The following is a 21893-nucleotide window of genomic DNA, read 5'->3' as shown; positions in this document are numbered from 1 at the left end:
TACTCTGGGGACGACCTTGTAAGAGAGCTGGTGGCTCCCACGGGTCAGATGACTGGGACTGACCGTTATAGCGGATGGGCACAGCAAGCAGGCAGAAGTCTCTGGGTTAGTAGACGGGTGGTCATGGCACGTGACGGCTGAGCAGGCTGAAGTCTCTAGGTTAGCAGACGGGTGGTCACGGCAAGTGATAGCAGGAGCCTCCAGGTAGGCTATCTGGTGGTCACGGCAAGTGACGGCCAAGCAGGCTGAAGTCTCTAGGTTAGCAGACTGGTGGTCACGGCACATGACGGCTGAGCAGGCTGAAGTCTCTAGGTTAGCAGACGGGTGGTCACGGCAAGTGACAGCAGAGTTGAGCGAATGTTTCAAAATTCAGTTCGGATAACAATTGCTGTATTTGCAATATTGCCGATTAATTCATTGAATATTCGGCGAACATTTTCGAACTCCGTAGGACTCAATGGGGGGCAAAAGAATGCATATACAACACCTTCAAAGAGGCCCAAAAGCTTCCAAAACACAATTAGGGGTAGATATTGGAAAGTGCCATCAATTGACCCAGAGTAGAAGTAACTATAATTTTTATTATTTTTACAGCGACATTTATTCCGTGGCACTTTACATGTCAAAAGAGGTCACTGACTGGTACAAGGTGATAGAGGACCCTGCCCGCAAGGGCGCACAAACAATCTATAAGGGATGGGTGAGGATACAGTAGGTCAGGGTACAACTAGTCGTGCAGAGGTATGCTGGAGCGAGGGTTACCGCAGATTGTACTCTTGTCACAAGAAGTGGGTCTTCAGCTTCCTTTTCAAGGTTTCCAAGGTAGACTACAGTCTGATGTATTGGGGTACAGCGTTACACAGTAGGTGAGATGCACGGGGCAAATCTACTGAGAGCCTAAATCACCGTAAGCTTCCAGTAGCTCACAACTGAGCAGATTAACCCTTGCACCGATTAATATGAAAGTGAAAGGCTTCTAATGACTGCAGGAGTGAGAGGAATCAGACGCTGCAGTCTTCTGGCTCCTCTCTGTCATGGTAAACCCGTGACACATTGCAAGCTTCAACACAATGTTCACAAGGTAGACAGCAGCGATGATCAGTCTCCTAGACAACGAGCTAACTCCTTTTTGATGATAGAGGACACCATCTCCTTAGCTCATTGTTCGTACTTTTCTGTGGCAATGAGCTCGTCTCCAACCAGCCTAGAATATTTCCAGTAAATTAAAGCATGACACCATGGTATTAGCAGTGTAACCAGCACTAGAAGCGAAGCCATCCACAATTTACTTCTCAGGAATTTTATTTGATAGATTGAGTGGCTGCCCAAACGTTAGTTTCTCACAAAGGAGCTGAAGACACTGAGTGGCAGTAGGTGCAAGTTTCTCCAGCATGTTAGATATAAGAGCCAGGAGAACAGAGAGAGCAGAACAATGGATCATTGATTAGCACTGCAGCCTTGCAGCGCTGGAGTCCTGGGTTCAAATCCCACCAAGGACAGCATCTGAAAGTTTGTATGTTCTTCCTGCTTTTGCGGGGGTTTTCCCCAGGTTCTCAGGTTTCCTTCTCAGTAAAAAAGCAGCCATACTGGAGTGTTCACAGTTCAAAAAATTAGGGCCTGACACCACCATTTCTGTGACCAACAGATTGGAGATGGTGGAGTTCTACTGAGTTGTTTATCACAAAGTTTGCAGATAACGTGAGTTGGCTCATCCTATGCGATCTCAAAAAAGGCCCAGGCTAGGCAACCCTTGCCGACTCTGCGATCTGCAGACCCACGACCGCTGCTGGCCACAGTTGTGGCTAAGTATGCAGTGCTCTTCGCAGTTGCATCACTCCATGTCTGCACCGTAGGACGCAACGTAACCTCCTCGTCTTTCTCCTCCTCTACCTCCTCACATAAGCTCCTCAGCTGCATGCCTCTGGGTTCACACCAAGTGGGATCTACAATCTCATCATCATCCATTGTGTTATCCCATTCCTCACTCTGAGAGTCACCCTCCTCCTCCTCCTCTAGCCCTGACAGCACAGTACAGTCGAGGGTCAGGAAGCCGCTCTGACCCAACCTTTTTTCCCCCTGTATGGAGAACAATATCTGCCCCAAAGAATTTTAAGCTGAGATGTAATCTGCTGTATATACCAATTTTGAGTTTATCAGGTCTGTGTACCCCTGTGTGGATAAAAACATCTGCCCAAAAGAATTTTAAGCTGAGATGTAGTCTGCTTTATATACCAATTTTGAGTTTATCAGGTCTGTGTACCCCCTGTGTGGAGAACAATAGTTGCCCCAAAGAATTTTAAGCTGAGATGTAATCTGCTTTATTTACCAGGTTAGAAAGAAAGCCAATTTCAATTTTATCATGTGTTCTATTTAAACATCAAACAATTAATTTAAACTGAGTATAAGTATTATAATGGGGACCGACACCTCTTCCACTACAGCCAACCCAGCAGATGGAAACACAATCAGGAGTCTTCACATTTAAAAAAAAATTAGAGCCTAACAACACCATTTCTGTGGCTAACCTCTTAGCTTTGACATATTAGAATGAAACAATCTTTTAAGTGACCAGAACTGCGGGACCGAGGGCTGGCTGCAGTGCTGAGAGTGGGTGGAGTATGGTAAACCGGACAAACTGCTGGACCGTGAGTGAGATGCAGGAGGAGATGTTACGGTGGATAGAGAAAAATGTGATGTGCTCGGTGAAACAAACACAGCAGGCATGTCCGCTTCCGTTACAGTTGACGGGCTCTCACTCAGTCTGGAGCGGTTAGAGAACAAGAGGTTCTGCGGTGGGAGACCTGCATGACAATACATGGCACGGTAACAGAGGAGGAGGAGGAGGAAGAAGCAGCGGATGCAGTTGATAGGGCAGCTGATGGTTGTTGAAGTCCGTTTGAGCGCAGTGAGATTCCCAGCGTAACGCATGTTGTGTGCGCATGTGAAGGTTCATGCATGTAGTAGTCAAATTATCGCAATTTTTCCCTCTACTGAGTTTTTTATCGCAAAGTGCGCAGATAACATGAGATGGCTCATCCTTTGTGGTCTCAAAAAAGGCCCAAGCTAGTCAACCCTTGCCATTCCTTTGCAAGCGGACCATCGGATCGCATCTATTATAGAGCCGAAGAAAGATTGAAATTGATGGCACATAAGGTTACCCCACCGTCATCATCTGGATACTATCAGCACTCCGTTTTTGCAAGCAGACCATCGGATCGCATCTATTATAGAGCCGAAGAAAGAATGAAATTGATGGCACAAAATGTTACCCGACAGTCATCATCTGGATACTATCAGCACTCCGTTTTTGCAAGCGGACCATCGGATCGCATCTATTATAGAGCAGAAGAAAGAATGAAATTGATGGCACATAATGTTACCCCACCGTCATCATCTGGATACCATCAGCACTCCGTTTTTTCAAGAGGACCATCGGATGGCATCTATTATAGAGCCGAAGAAAGAATCAAATTGAAGGCACATAATGTTACCCCACCGTCATCATCTGGATACTATCAGCACTCAGTTTTTACAAGCAGACCATCGGATCGCATCTATTATAGAGCCGAAGAAAGAATGAAATTGATGGCACATAATTTTACCCCACCGTCATCATCTGGAAACTATCAGCACTCCGTTTTTGCAAGCGGACCATTGGATCACATCTATTATAGAGCCGAAGAAAGAATGAAATTGATGGCACATAATGTTACCCCACCGTCATCATCTGGATACTATCAGCACTCCGTTTTTGCAAGCGGACCATCGGACCGCATCTTATAGAGCCGAAGAAAGAATGAAATTGATGGCACATAATGTTACCCCACCGTCATCATCTGGATACTATCAGCACTCTATTTTTGCAAGCGGACCATCGGATCGCATCTATTATAGAGCCGAAGAAAGAATGAAATTGATGGCACATAATGTTACTCCAACGTCATCATCTGGATACTATCAGAACTCCGTTTTTGCAAGCGGACCATCGGATCGCATCTATTATAGAGCCGAAGAAAGAATGAAATTGATGGCACATAATGTTACCGCACCGTCATCATCTGGATACTATCAGCACTCCGTTTTTGCAAGCGGACCATCGGATTGCATCTATTATAGAGCCGAAGAAGGAATGAAATTGATGGCACATAATGTTACCCCACCGTCATCATCTGGATACTATTAGCACTCCGTTTTTGCTAGCGGACCATCGGATCGCATCTATTATAGAGCCAAAGAAAGAATGAAATTGATGGCACATAATGCTAGCCCACCGTCATCATCTGGATACTAACAGCACTCCGTTTTTGCAAGCGGACCATCGGATCGCATCTATTATAGAGCCGAAGAAAGAATGAAATTGATGGCACATAATGTTACCCCACCGTCACCATCTGGATACTATCAGCACTCCGTTTTTGCAAGCGGACCATCGGATCGCATCTATTATAGAGCTGAAGAAAAAATTAAATTGATGGCACAAAATGTTAACCCACCGTCATCATCTGGATACTATCAGCGCTCCGTTTTTGCAAGCGGACCATCTGATCGCATCTATTATAGAGCCGAAGAAAGAATGAAATTGATGGCACATAATGTTACCCCACCGTCATCATCTGGATACTATCAGCACTCTATTTTTGCAAGCGGATCATCGGATCGCATCTATTTTAGAGCCGAAGAAAGAATGAAATTGATGGCACATAATGTTACTCCAACGTCATCATCTGGATACTATCAGAACTCCATTTTTGCAAGCGGACCATCGGATCGCATCTATTATAGAGCCGAAGAAGGAATGAAATTGATGGCACATAATGTTACCCTACCGTCATCATCTGGATACTATCAGCACTCAGTTTTTGCTAGCTGACCATCGGATCGCATCTATTATAGAGCCAAAGAAAGAATGAAATTGATGGCACATAATCCTACCCCACCGTCATCATCTGGATACTATCAGCACTCCGTTTTTGCAAGCGGACCATCGGATCGCATCTATTATAGAGCCGAAGAAAGAATGAAATTGATGGCACATAATGTTACCCCACCGTCATCATCTGGATACTATCAGCACTCCGTTTTTTAAAGCAGACCATCGGATCGCATCTATTATAGAGCCGAAGAAAGAATGAAATTGATGGCACATAATGTTACCCCCCCGTCATCATCTGGATACTATCAGCACTCCGTTTTTGCAAGCGGACCATCGGATCGCATCTTATAGAGCCGAAGAAAGAATGAAATTGATGGCACATAATGTTACCCCACCGTCATCATCTGGATACTATCAGCACTCAGTTTTTGCAAGCGGACCATCAGATTACATCTTATAGAGCCGAAGAAAGAATGAAATTGATGGCACATAATGTTACCCCACCGCCATCATCTGGATACTATCAGCACTCCGTTTTTGCAAGCGGACCATCGGATCGCATCTATTATAGAGCCGAAGAAAGAATGAAATTGATGGCACATAATGTTACCTCACCGTCATCATCTGGATACTATCAGCAATCCGTTTTTGCAAGCGGATAATCGGATTGCATGTTATAGAGCCGAAGAAAGAATGAAATTGATGGCACATAATGTTACCCCACCGTCATCAACTGCATACTATCAGCATTCCGTTTTTGCAAGCGGACCATCGGATTGCATCTATTATAGAGCCGAAGAAAGAAAGAAATTGAAGGCACAAAATATTACCCCACTGTCATCATCTGAATACTATCAGCACTCCGTTTTTGCAAGCGGACCATCGGATCGCATCGATTATAGAGCCGAAGAAAGAATGAAATTGATGGCACATAATTTTACCCCACCGTCATCATCTGTATACTATCAGCACTCCGTTTTTGCAAGCGGACCATCGGATCGCATCTATTATAGAGCCGAAGAAAGAATGAAATTGATGGCACATAATGTTACCCCACCGTCATCATCTGGATACTATTAGCACTCCGTTTTTGCAAGCGGACCATCGGATCGCATCTTATAGAGCCGAAGAAAGAATGAAAATGATGACAAATAATGTTACCCCACCGTCATCATCTGGATACTATCAGCACTTCATTTTTGCAAGCGGATCATCGGTTCGCATCTATTATAGAGCCGAAGAAAGAATGAAATTGATGGCACATAATGTTATACCACCGTCATCATCTGGATACTATCAGCACTCTGTTTTTGCAAGCGGACCATCAGATCGCATCTATTATAGAGCTGAAGAAAGAATTAAATTGATGGCACATAATGTAACCCCACCGTCATCATCTGGATGCTATCAGCACTCCGTTATAGCAAGCGGACCATCGGATCCCATCTATTATAGAGCCGAAGAAAAAATTAAATTGATGGCACATAATGTTAACCCATCGTCATCATCTGGATACTATCAGCACTCCGTTTTTGCAAGCGGACCATCGGATCGCACCTATTATAGAGCCGAAGAAAGAATGAAATTGATGGCACATAATGTTACCCCACCGTCATCATCTGGATACTATCAGCACTCCGTTTTTGCAAGCGGACAATCGGATTGCATCTTATAGAGCCGAAGAAAGAATGAAATTGATGGCACATAATGTTACCCCACCGTCATCATCTGGATACTATCAGCACTCCGTTTTTGCAAGCGGACTATCGGATCGCATCTATTATAGAGCCGAAGAAAGAATGAAATTGATGGCACACAATGTTACCCCACCGTCATCATCTGGATACCATCAGCACTCTGTTTTTGCAAGCGGACCATCGGATTGCATCTATTAGAGAGCCGAAGAAAGAATGAAATTGATGGCACATAATGTTACCCCACCGTCATCATCTGCATACTATCAGCATTCCGTTTTTGCAAGCGGACCATCGGAATGCATCTATTATAGTGCCGAAGAAAGAATGAAATTGAAGGCAAATAATGTTACCCCACTGTCATCATCTGAATACTATCAGCACTCCGTTTTTGCAAGTGGACCATCGGATAGCATCTATTATAGAGCCGACGAAAGAATGAAATGGATGTCACATAATGTTACCCCACCGTCATCATCTGGATACTATCAGCACTCCGTTTTTGCAAGCGGACCATCGGATCGCATCTATTATAGAGCCGAAGAAAGAATGAAATTGATGGCACAAAATGTTACCCGACAGTCATCATCTGGATACTATCAGCACTCCGTTTTTGCAAGCGGACCATCAGATCGCATCTATTATAGAGCCGAAGAAAGAATGAAATTGATGGCACATAATGTTACCCCACCGTCATAATCTGGATACCATCAGCACTCCGTTTTTTCAAGAGGACCATCGGATGGCATCTATTATAGAGCCGAAGAAAGAATCAAATTGAAGGCACATAATGTTACCCCACCGTCATCATCTGGATACTATCAGCACTCCGTTTTTACAAGCAGACCATCGGATCGCATCTATTATAGAGCCGAAGAAAGAATGAAATTGATGGCACATAATTTTACCCCACCGTCATCATCTGGAAACTATCAGCACTCCGTTTTTGCAAGCGGACCATTGGATCACATCTATTATAGAGCCGAAGAAAGAATGAAATTGATGGCACATAATGTTACCCCACCGTCATCATCTGGATACTATCAGCACTCCGTTTTTGCAAGCGGACCATCGGACCGCATCTTATAGAGCCGAAGAAAGAATGAAATTGATGGCACATAATGTTACCCCACCGTCATCATCTGGATACTATCAGCACTCTATTTTTGCAAGCGGACCATCGGATCGCATCTATTATAGAGCAGAAGAAAGAATGAAATTGATGGCACATAATGTTACTCCAACGTCATCATCTGGATACTATCAGAACTCCGTTTTTGCAAGCGGACCATCGGATCGCATCTATTATAGAGCCGAAGAAAGAATGAAATTGATGGCACATAATGTTACCGCACCGTCATCATCTGGATACTATCAGCACTCCGTTTTTGCAAGCGGACCATCGGATTGCATCTATTATAGAGCCGAAGAAGGAATGAAATTGATGGCACATAATGTTACCCCACCGTCAACATCTGGATACTATTAGCACTCCGTTTTTGCTAGCGGACCATCGGATCGCATCTATTATAGAGCCAAAGAAAGAATGAAATTGATGGCACATAATGCTAGCCCACCGTCATCATCTGGATACTATCAGCACTCTATTTTTGCAAGCGGACCATCGGATCGCATCTATTTTAGAGCCGAAGAAAGAATGAAATTGATGGCACATAATGTTACTCCAACGTCATCATCTGGATACTATCAGAACTCCATTTTTGCAAGCGGACCATCGGATCGCATCTATTATAGAGCCGAAGAAGGAATGAAATTGATGGCACATAATGTTACCCTACCGTCATCATCTGGATACTATCAGCACTCAGTTTTTGCTAGCTGACCATCGGATCGCATCTATTATAGAGCCAAAGAAAGAATGAAATTGATGGCACATAATGCTACCCCACCGTCATCATCTGGATACTATCAGCACTCCGTTTTTGCAAGCGGACCATCGGATCGCATCTATTATAGAGCCGAAGAAAGAATGAAATTGATGGCACATAATGTTACCCCACCGTCATCATCTGGATACTATCAGCACTCCGTTTTTTAAAGCAGACCATCGGATCGCATCTATTATAGAGCCGAAGAAAGAATGAAATTGATGGCACATAATGTTATACCACCGTCATCATCTGGATACTATCAGCACTCAGTTTTTGCAAGTGGACCATCGGATCGCATCTATTATAGAGCCGAAGAAAGAATGAAATTGATGGCACATAATGTTACCCCACCATCATCATCTGGATACTATCAGCACTCCGTTTTTGCAAGCGGACCATCGGATTGCATCTATTATAGAGCCGAAGAAAGAAAGAAATTGAAGGCACAAAATATTACCCCACTGTCATCATCTGAATACTATCAGCACTCCGTTTTTGCAAGCGGACCATCGGATCGCATCGATTATAGAGCCGAAGAAAGAATGAAATTGATGGCACATAATGTTACCCCACCGTCATCATCTGTATACTATCAGCACTCCGTTTTTGCAAGCGGACCATCGGATCGCATCTATTATAGAGCCGAAGAAAGAATGAAATTGATGGCACATAATGTTACCCCACCGTCATCATCTGGATACTATTAGCACTCCGTTTTTGCAAGCGGACCATCGGATCGCATCTTATAGAGCCGAAGAAAGAATGAAAATGATGACAAATAATGTTACCCCACCGTCATCATCTGGATACTATCAGCACTTCATTTTTGCAAGCGGATCATCGGTTCGCATCTATTATAGAGCCGAAGAAAGAATGAAATTGATGGCACATAATGTTATACCACCGTCATCATCTGGATACTATCAGCACTCTGTTTTTGCAAGCGGACCATCAGATCGCATCTATTATAGAGCTGAAGAAAGAATTAAATTGATGGCACATAATGTAACCCCACCGTCATCATCTGGATGCTATCAGCACTCCGTTATAGCAAGCGGACCATCGGATCCCATCTATTATAGAGCCGAAGAAAAAATTAAATTGATGGCACATAATGTTAACCCATCGTCATCATCTGGATACTATCAGCACTCCGTTTTTGCAAGCGGACCATCGGATCGCACCTATTATAGAGCCGAAGAAAGAATGAAATTGATGGCACATAATGTTACCCCACCGTCATCATCTGGATACTATCAGCACTCCGTTTTTGCAAGCGGACAATCGGATTGCATCTTATAGAGCCGAAGAAAGAATGAAATTGATGGCACATAATGTTACCCCACCGTCATCATCTGGATACTATCAGCACTCCGTTTTTGCAAGCGGACTATCGGATCGCATCTATTATAGAGCCGAAGAAAGAATGAAATTGATGGCACACAATGTTACCCCACCGTCATCATCTGGATACCATCAGCACTCTGTTTTTGCAAGCGGACCATCGGATTGCATCTATTATAGAGCCGAAGAAAGAATGAAATTGATGGCACATAATGTTACCCCACCGTCATCATCTGCATACTATCAGCATTCCGTTTTTGCAAGCGGACCATCGGAATGCATCTATTATAGTGCCGAAGAAAGAATGAAATTGAAGGCAAATAATGTTACCCCACTGTCATAATCTGAATACTATCAGCACTCCGTTTTTGCAAGTGGACCAACGGATAGCATCTATTATAGAGCCGACGAAAGAATGAAATGGATGTCACATAATGTTACCCCACCGTCATCATCTGGATACTATCAGCACTCCGTTTTTGCAAGCGGACCATCGGATCGCATCTATTATAGAGCCGAAGAAAGAATGAAATTGATGGCACAAAATGTTACCCGACAGTCATCATCTGGATACTATCAGCACTCCGTTTTTGCAAGCGGACCATCAGATCGCATCTATTATAGAGCCGAAGAAAGAATGAAATTGATGGCACATAATGTTACCCCACCATCATCATCTGGATACCATCAGCACTCCGTTTTTTCAAGAGGACCATCGGATGGCATCTATTATAGAGCCGAAGAAAGAATCAAATTGAAGGCACATAATGTTACCCCACCGTCATCATCTGGATACTATCAGCACTCCGTTTTTACAAGCAGACCATCGGATCGCATCTATTATAGAGCCGAAGAAAGAATGAAATTGATGGCACATAATTTTACCCCACCGTCATCATCTGGAAACTATCAGCACTCCGTTTTTGCAAGCGGACCATTGGATCACATCTATTATAGAGCCGAAGAAAGAATGAAATTGATGGCACATAATGTTACCCCACCGTCATCATCTGGATACTATCAGCACTCCGTTTTTGCAAGCGGACCATCGGACCGCATCTTATAGAGCCGAAGAAAGAATGAAATTGATGGCACATAATGTTACCCCACCGTCATCATCTGGATACTATCAGCACTCTATTTTTGCAAGCGGACCATCGGATCGCATCTATTATAGAGCAGAAGAAAGAATGAAATTGATGGCACATAATGTTACTCCAACGTCATCATCTGGATACTATCAGAACTCCGTTTTTGCAAGCGGACCATCGGATCGCATCTATTATAGAGCCGAAGAAAGAATGAAATTGATGGCACATAATGTTACCGCACCGTCATCATCTGGATACTATCAGCACTCCGTTTTTGCAAGCGGACCATCGGATTGCATCTATTATAGAGCCGAAGAAGGAATGAAATTGATGGCACATAATGTTACCCCACCGTCAACATCTGGATACTATTAGCACTCCGTTTTTGCTAGCGGACCATCGGATCGCATCTATTATAGAGCCAAAAAAAGAATGAAATTGATGGCACATAATGCTAGCCCACCGTCATCATCTAGATACTATCAGCACTCTATTTTTGCAAGCGGACCATGGGATCGCATCTATTTTAGAGCCGAAGAAAGAATGAAATTGATGGCACATAATGTTACTCCAACGTCATCATCTGGATACTATCAGAACTCCATTTTTGCAAGCGGACCATCGGATCGCATCTATTATAGAGCCGAAGAAGGAATGAAATTGATGGCACATAATGTTACCCTACCGTCATCATCTGGATACTATCAGCACTCAGTTTTTGCTAGCTGACCATCGGATCGCATCTATTATAGAGCCGAAGAAAGAATGAAATTGATGGCACATAATGTTATACCACCGTCATCATCTGGATACTATCAGCACTCAGTTTTTGCAAGTGGACCATCGGATCGCATCTATTATAGAGCCGAAGAAAGAATGAAATTGATGGCACATAATGTTACCCCACCATCATCATCTGGATACTATCAGCACTCCGTTTTTGCAAGCGGACCATCGGATCGCATCTTATAGAGCCGAAGAAAGAATGAAATTGATGGCACATAATGTTACCCCACCGTCATCAACTGCATACTATCAGCATTCCGTTTTTGCAAGCGGACCATCGGATTGCATCTATTATAGAGCCGAAGAAAGAATGAAATTGAAGGCACAAAATATTACCCCACTGTCATCATCTGAATACTATCAGCACTCCGTTTTTGCAAGCGGACCATCGGATCGCATCGATTATAGAGCCGAAGAAAGAATGAAATTGATGGCACATAATGTTACCCCACCGTCATCATCTGTATACTATCAGCACTCCGTTTTTGCAAGCAGACCATCGGATCGCATCTATTATAGAGCCGAAGAAAGAATGAAATTGATGGCACATAATGTTACCCCACCGTCATCATCTGTATACTATCAGCACTCCGTTTTTGCAAGCGGACCATCGGATCGCATCTATTATAGAGCCGAAGAAAGAATGAAATTGATGGCTCATAATGTAACCCCATCGTCATTATCTGGATACTATCAGCACTCCGTTTTTGCACACGGACCATCGGATCGCATCTATAATAGAGCCGAAGAAAGAATGAAATTGATGGCACATAAGGTTACCCCACCGTCATCATCTGGATACTATCAGCACTCCGTTTTTGCAAGCGGACCATCGGATCGCATCTATTATAGAGCCGAAGAAAGAATGAAATTGATGGCACATAATGTTACCCCACCGTCATCATCTGGATACTATTAGCACTCCGTTTTTGCAAGCGGACCATCGGATCGCATCTTATAGAGCCGAAGAAAGAATGAAAATGATGACAAATGATGTTACCCCACCGTCATCATCTGGATACTATCAGCACTTCATTTTTGCAAGCGGATCATCGGTTCGCATCTATTATAGAGCCGAAGAAAGAATGAAATTGATGGCACATAATGTTATACCACCGTCATCATCTGGATACTATCAGCACTCTGTTTTTGCAAGCGGACCATCAGATCGCATCTATTATAGAGCTGAAGAAAGAATTAAATTGATGGCACATAATGTTACCCCACCGTCATCATCTGGATACTATCAGCACTCCGTTTTAGCAAGCGGACCATCGGATCCCATCTATTATAGAGCCGAAGAAAAAATTAAATTGATGGCACATAATGTTAACCCATCGTCATCATCTGGATACTATCAGCACTCCGTTTTTGCAAGCGGACCATCGGATCGCACCTATTATAGAGCCGAAGAAAGAATGAAATTGATGGCACATAATGTTACCCCACCGTCATCATCTGGATACTATCAGCACTCCGTTTTTGCAAGCGGACAATCGGATTGCATCTTATAGAGCCGAAGAAAGAATGAAATTGATGGCACATAATGTTACCCCACCGTCATCATCTGGATACTATCAGCACTCCGTTTTTGCAAGCGGACTATCGGATCGCATCTACTATAGAGCCGAAGAAAGAATGAAATTGATGGCACATAATGTTACCCCACCGTCATCATCTGGATACCATCAGCACTCTGTTTTTGCAAGCGGACCATCGGATCGCATCTACTATAGAGCCGAAGAAAGAATGAAATTGATGGCACATAATGTTACCCCACCGTCATCATCTGGATACTATCAGCACTCGGTTTTTGCAAGCGGACCATCGGATCGCATCTATTATAGAGCCGAAGACAGAATGAAATTGATTTCACATAATGTTACCCCACCGTCGTCATCTGGATACTATCAGCACTCCGTTTTTGCAAGCGGACCATCGGATCGCATCTATTATAGAGCCGAAGAAAGAATGAAATTGATGGCACATAATGTTACTCCACCGTAATCATCTGGAAGCTATCAGCAGTCCGTTTTTGCAAGCGCACCATCGGATCGCATCTATTATAGAGCCGAAGCAAGAATGAAATTGATGGCACATAATGTTACCCCACCGTCATCATCTGGATACTATCAGCACTCCGTTTTTGCAAGCGGACCATCAGATCGCATCTATTATAGAGCCGAAGCAAGAATGAAATTGATGGCACATAATGTTACCCCACCGTAATCATCTGGAAACTATCAGCAGTCCGTTTTTGCAAGCGGACCATCGGATCGCATCTATTATAGAGCCGAAGCAAGAATGAAATTGATGGCACATAATGTTACCCCACCGTCATCATCTGGATACTATCAGCACTCCGTTTTTGCAAGCGGACCATCGGATCGCATCTATTATAGAGCCGAAGAAAGAATGAAATTGATGGCACATAATGTTACCCCACCGTCATCATCTGGATACTATCAGCACTCCGTTTTTGCAAGCGGACCATCAGATCGTATCTACTATAGAGCCGAAGAAAGAATGAAATTGATGGCACATAATGTTACCCCACCGTCATCATCTGGATACTATCAGCACTCCGTTTTTGCAAGCGGACCATCGGATCGCATCTATTATAGAGCCGAAGAAAGAATGAAATTGATGGCACATAATGTTACCCCACCGTCATCATCTGGATACTATCAGCACTCCGTTTTTGCAAGCAGACCATTGGATCGCATCTATTATAGAGCCGATGAAAGAATGAAATTGATGGCACATAATGTTAGCCCACCTTCATTATCTGGATACTATCAGCACTACTTTTTTGCAAGCGGACCATCGGATCACATCTATTATAGAGCCGAAGAAAGAATGAAATTGATGGCACATAATGTTAGCCCACCTTCATCATCTGCATACTATCAGCACTTCGTTTTTGCAAGCGAACCATCGGATCGTATCAACTATGGAGCCGAAGAAAGAATGAAAATGATGACAAATAATGTTACCCCACCGTCATCATCTGGATACTATCAGCACTTCATTTTTGCAAGCGGACCATCGGTTCGCATCTATTATAGAGCCGAAGAAAGAATGAAATTGATGGCACACAATGTTAGCCCACCGTCATCATCTGGATACTATCAGCAGTCCATTTTTGCAAGCGGACCATCGGATCGCATCTATTATAGAGCCGAAGAAAGAATGAAATTGATGGCACATAATGTTACCCCACCGTCATCATCTGGATACTATCAGCACTCGGTTTTTGCAAGCGGACCATCGGATCGCATCTATTATAGAGCCGAAGACAGAATGAAATTGATTTCACATAATGTTACCCCACCGTCGTCATCTGGATACTATCAGCACTCCGTTTTTGCAAGCGGACCATCGGATCGCATCTATTATAGAGCCGAAGCAAGAATGAAATTGATGGCACATAATGTTACCCCACCGTAATCATCTGGAAACTATCAGCAGTCCGTTTTTGCAAGCGGACCATCGGATCGCATCTATTATAGAGCCGAAGCAAGAATGAAATTGATGGGACATAATGTTACCCCACCGTCATCATCTGGATACTATCAGCACTCCGTTTTTGCAAGCGGACCATCGGATCGCATCTATTATAGAGCCGAAGAAAGAATGAAATTGATGGCACATAATGTTACCCCACCGTCATCATCTGGATACTATCAGCACTCCGTTTTTGCAAGCGGACCATCAGATCGCATCTACTATAGAGCCGAAGAAAGAATGAAATTGATGGCATATAATGTTACCCCACCGTCATCATCTGGATACTATCAGCACTCCGTTTTTGCAAGCAGACCATTGGATCGCATCTATTATAGAGCCGATGAAAGAATGAAATTGATGGCACATAATGTTAGCCCACCTTCATTATCTGGATACTATCAGCACTACTTTTTTGCAAGCGGACCATCGGATCGCATCTATTATAGAGCCGAAGAAAGAATGAAATTGATGGCACATAATGTTAGCCCACCTTCATCATCTGCATACTATCAGCACTTCGTTTTTGCAAGCGAACCATCGGATCGCATCAACTATAGAGCCGAAGAAAGAATGAAATTGATGGCACATAATTTTACCCCACCGTTATCATCTGGATACTATCAGCACTCCGTTTTTGCAAGTGGATCATCGGATCGCTTCTATTATAGAGCCGAAGAAAGAATGAAATTGATGGCACATAATGTTACCCCACCGTCATCATCTGGATACTATCAGCACTCCGTTTTTGCAAGCAGACCATCGGATCGCATCTATTATAGAGCCGAAGAAAGAATGAAATTGATGACACATAATGTTACACGACATTCATCATCTGGATACTATCAGCACTCCTTTTTTGCAAGCGGACCATTGCATCGCATCTATTATAGAGCCGAAGAAAGAATGAAATTGATGACACATAATGTTACCACACCGTCATCATCTGGATACTATCAGCACTCCGTTTTTGCAAGCGGACCATCGCATCGCATCTATTATAGAGCCGAAGAAAGAATGAAATTGATGGGACATAATGTTACCCCACCATCATCATCTGGATACTATCAGCACACCGTTTTTGCAAGCGGACCATCGGATCGCAACTATTATAGAGCCAAAGAAAGAATTAAATTAATGGCACAAAATGTTACCCCACCGTCATCATCTGGATACTATCTGCACTCCGTTTTTTGCAAGCGGACCATCGGATCGCATCTATTATAGAGCCGAAGAAAGAATGAAATTGATGGCTCATAATGTTACCCCATTGTCATTATCTGGATACTATCAGCACTCCGTTTTTGCAAGTGGACCATCGGATCGCATCTATTATAAAGCCGAAGAAAGAATGAAATTGATGGCACATAATTTTACCCCACCGTCATCATCTGGATACTATCAGCACTCCGTTTTTGCAAGCGGACCATCGCATCGCATCTATTATAGAGCCGAAGAAAGAATGAAATTGATGGGACATAATGTTACCCCACCGTCATCATCTGGATACTATCAGCACTCCGTTTTTGCAAGCGGACCATCGGATCGCATCTATTATAGAGCCGAAGAATGAAATTGATGGCACATAATGCTTCTCCACCGTCATCATCTGGATGCTATCTGCACTCCGTTTAAGCAAGCGGACCATCGGATCGCATCTATTATAGAGCCGAAGAAAGAATGAAATTGATGGCACATAAGGTTACCCCACCGTCATCATCAGGATACTATCAGCACTCCATTTTTGCAAGCGGACCATCGGATCGCATCTATTATAGAGCCGAAGAAAGAATGAAATTGATGGCACATAATGTTACCCCACCGTCATCATCTGGATACTATCAGCATTCTGTTTTTGCAAGCGGACCATCGGATCGCATCTTATAGAGCCGAAGAAAGAATGAAAATGATGACAAATAATGTTACCCCACCGTCATCATCTGGATACTATCAGCACTTCATTTTTGCAAGCGGACCATCGGTTCGCATCTATTATAGAGCCGAAGAAAGAATGAAATTGATGGCACACAATGTTAGCCCACCGTCATCATCTGGATACTATCAGCAGTCCATTTTTGCAAGCGGACCATCGCATCGCATCTATTATAGAGCCGAAGAAAGAATGAAATTGATGGGACATAATGTTAGCCCACCGTCATCATCTGGATACTATCAGCACTCCGTTTTTGCAAGTGGACCATCGGATCGCATCTATTATAAAGCCGAAGAAAGAATGAAATTGATGGCACATAATTTTACCCCACCGTCATCATCTGGATACTATCAGCACTCCGTTTTTGCAAGCGGACCATCGCATCGCATCTATTATAGAGCCGAAGAAAGAATGAAATTGATGGGACATAATTTTACCCCACCGTCATCATCTGGATACTATCAGCACTCCGTTTTTGCAAGCGGACCATCGGATCGCATCTATTATAGAGCCGAAGAATGAAATTGATGGCACATAATGCTTCTCCACCATCATCATCTGGATGCTATCTGCACTCCGTTTAAGCAAGCGGACCATCGGATCGCATCTATTATAGAGCCGAAGAAAGAATGAAATTGATGGCACATAAGGTTACCCCACTGTCATCATCAGGATACTATCAGCACTCCGTTTTTGCAAGCGGACCATCGGATCGCATCTATTATAGAGCCGAAGAAAGAATGAAATTGATGGCACATAATGTTACCCCACCGTCATCATCTGGATACTATCAGCACTCTGTTTTTGCAAGCGGACCATCGGATCGCATCTTATAGAGCCGAAGAAAGAATGAAAATGATGACAAATAATGTTACCCCACCGTCATCATCTGGATACTATCAGCACTTCATTTTTGCAACGGACCATCGGTTCGCATCTATTATAGAGCCGAAGAAAGAATGAAATTGATGGCACACAATGTTAGCCCACCGTCATCATCTGGATACTATCAGCAGTCCATTTTTGCAAGCGGACCATCGGATCGCATCTATTATAGAGCCGAAGAAAGAATGAAATTAATGGCACATAATGTTACCCCACCGTCATCATCTGGATACTATCAGCACTCGGTTTTTGCAAGCGGACCATCGGATCGCATCTATTATAGAGCCGAAGACAGAATGAAATTGATGGCACATAATGTTACCCCACCGTCGTCATCTGGATACTATCAGCACTCCGTTTTTGCAAGCGGACCATCGGATCGCATCTATTATAGAGCCGAAGAAAGAATGAAATTGATGGCACATAATGTTACCCCACCGTAATCATCTGGAAGCTATCAGCAGTCCGTTTTTGCAAGCGCACCATCGGTTCGCATCTATTATAGAGCCGAAGCAAGAATGAAATTGATGGCACATAATGTTACCCCACCGTCATCATCTGGATACTATCAGCACTCCGTTTTTGCAAGCGGACCATCAGATCGCATCTATTATAGAGCCGAAGCAAGAATGAAATTGATGGCACATAATGTTACCCCACCGTAATCATCTGGATACTATCAGCACTCCGTTTTTGCAAGCAGACCATCGGATCGCAGCTATTATAGAGCCGAAGAAAGAATGAAATTGATGACACATAATGTTACACGACATTCATCATCTGGATACTATCAGCACTCCTTTTTTGCAAGCGGACCATCGCATCGCATCTATTATAGAGCCGAAGAAAGAATGAAATTGATGACACATAATGTTACCACACCGTCATCATCTGGATACTATCAGCACTCCGTTTTTGCAAGCGGACCATCGCATCGCATCTATTTTAGAGCCGAAGAAAGAATGAAATTGATGGGACATAATGTTACCCCACCATCATCATCTGGATACTATCAGCACACCGTTTTTGCAAGCGGACCATCGGATCGCAACTATTATAGAGCCAAAGAAAGAATGAAATTAATGGCACAAAATGTTACCCCACCGTCATCATCTGGATACTATCTGCACTCCGTTTTTTGCAAGCGGACCATCGGATCGCATCTATTATAGAGCCGAAGAAAGAATGAAATTGATGGCTCATAATGTTACCCCATTGTCATTATCTGGATACTATCAGCACTCCGTTTTTGCAAGTGGACCATCGGATCGCATCTATTATAAAGCCGAAGAAAGAATGAAATTGATGGCACATAATTTTACCCCACCGTCATCATCTGGATACTATCAGCACTCCGTTTTTGCAAGCGGACCATCGCAACGCATCTATTATAGAGCCGAAGAAAGAATGAAATTGATGGGACATAATGTTACCCCACCGTCATCATCTGGATACTATCAGCACTCCGTTTTTGCAAGCAGACCATCGGATCGCATCTATTATAGAGCCGAAGAATGAAATTGATGGCACATAATGCTTCTCCACCGTCATCATCTGGATGCTATCTGCACTCCGTTTAAGCAAGCGGACCATCGGATCGCATCTATTATAGAGCCGAAGAAAGAATGAAAATGATGACAAACAATGTTACCCCACCGTCATCATCTGGATACTATCAGCACTTCATTTTTGCAAGCGGACCATCGGTTCGCATCTATTATAGAGCCGAAGAAAGAATGAAATTGATGGCACACAATGTTAGCCCACCGTCATCATCTGGATACTATCAGCAGTCCATTTTTGCAAGCGGACCATCGGATCGCATCTATTATAGAGCCGAAGAAAGAATGAAATTAATGGCACATAATGTTACCCCACTGTCATCATCTGGATACTATCAGCACTCGGTTTTTGCAAGCGGACCATCGGATCGCATCTATTATAGAGCCGAAGACAGAATGAAATTGATTTCACATAATGTTACCCCACCGTCGTCATCTGGATACTATCAGCACTCCGTTTTTGCAAGCGGACCATCGGATCGCATCTATTATAGAGCCGAAGAAAGAATGAAATTGATGGCACATAATGTTACCCCACCGTAATCATCTGGAAGCTATCAGCAGTCCGTTTTTGCAAGCGCACCATCGGTTCGCATCTATTATAGAGCCGAAGCAAGAATGAAATTGATGGCACATAATGTTACCCCACCGTCATCATCTGGATACTATCAGCACTCCGTTTTTGCAAGCGGACCATCAGATCGCATCTATTATAGAGCCGAAGCAAGAATGAAATTGATGGCACATAATGTTACCCCACCGTAATCATCTGGATACTATCAGCACTCCGTTTTTGCAAGCAGACCATCGGATCGCATCTATTATAGAGCCGAAGAAAGAATGAAATTGATGACACATAATGTTACACGACATTCATCATCTGGATACTATCAGCACTCCTTTTTTGCAAGCGGACCATCGCATCGCATCTATTATAGAGCCGAAGAAAGAATGAAATTGATGACACATAATGTTACCACACCGTCATCATCTGGATACTATCAGCACTCCGTTTTTGCAAGCGGACCATCGCATCGCATCTATTATAGAGCCGAAGAAAGAATGAAATTGATGGGACATAATGTTACCCCACCATCATCATCTGGATACTATCAGCACACCGTTTTTGCAAGCGGACCATCGGATCGCAACTATTATAGAGCCAAAGAAAGAATGAAATTAATCGCACAAAATGTTACCCCACGGTCATCATCTGGATACTATCTGCACTCCATTTTTTGCAAGCGGACCATCGGATCGCATCTATTATAGAGCCGAAGAAAGAATGAAATTGATGGCTCATAATGTTACCCCATTGTCATTATCTGGATACTATCAGCACTCCGTTTTTGCAAGTGGACCATCGGATCGCATCTATTATAATGCCGAAGAAAGAATGAAATTGATGGCACATAATTTTACCCCACCGTCATCATCTGGATACTATCAGCACTCCGTTTTTGCAAGCGGACCATCGCAACGCATCTATTATAGAGCCGAAGAAAGAATGAAATTGATGGGACATAATGTTACCCCACCGTCATCATCTGGATACTATCAGCACTCCGTTTTTGCAAGCGGACCATCGGATCGCATCTATTATAGAGCCGAAGAATGAAATTGATGGCACATAATGCTTCTCCACCGTCATCATCTGGATGCTATCTGCACTCCGTTTAAGCAAGCGGACCATCGGATCGCATCTATTATAGAGCCGAAGAAAGAATGAAATTGATGGCACATAAGGTTACCCCACCGTCATCATCAGGATACTATCAGCACTCCATTTTTGCAAGCGGACCATCGGATCGCATCTATTATAGAGCCGAAGAAAGAATGAAATTGATGGCACATAATGTTACCCCACCGTCATCATCTGGATATTATCAGCATTCTGTTTTTGCAAGCGGACCATCGGATCGCATCTTATAGAGCCGAAGAAAGAATGAAAATGATGACAAATAATGTTACCCCACCGTCATCATCTGGATACTATCAGCACTTCATTTTTGCAAGCGGACCATCGGTTCGCATCTATTATAGAGCCGAAGAAAGAATGAAATTGATGGCACACAATGTTAGCCCACCGTCATCATCTGGATACTATCAGCAGTCCATTTTTGCAAGCGGACCATCGCATCGCATCTATTATAGAGCCGAAGAAAGAATGAAATTGATGGGACATAATGTTAGCCCACCGTCATCATCTGGATACTATCAGCACTCCGTTTTTGCAAGTGGACCATCGGATCGCATCTATTATAAAGCCGAAGAAAGAATGAAATTGATGGCACATAATTTTACCCCACCGTCATCATCTGGATAC

Source organism: Phyllobates terribilis, unplaced genomic scaffold, assembly GCF_046119375.1.
Source record: "Phyllobates terribilis strain yellow unplaced genomic scaffold, ASM4611937v1 Scaffold_1__5_contigs__length_1240528914, whole genome shotgun sequence".
In the NCBI taxonomy this organism is placed as follows: domain Eukaryota; kingdom Metazoa; phylum Chordata; class Amphibia; order Anura; family Dendrobatidae; genus Phyllobates; species Phyllobates terribilis.
This window is presented reverse-complemented; position numbering follows the sequence as displayed.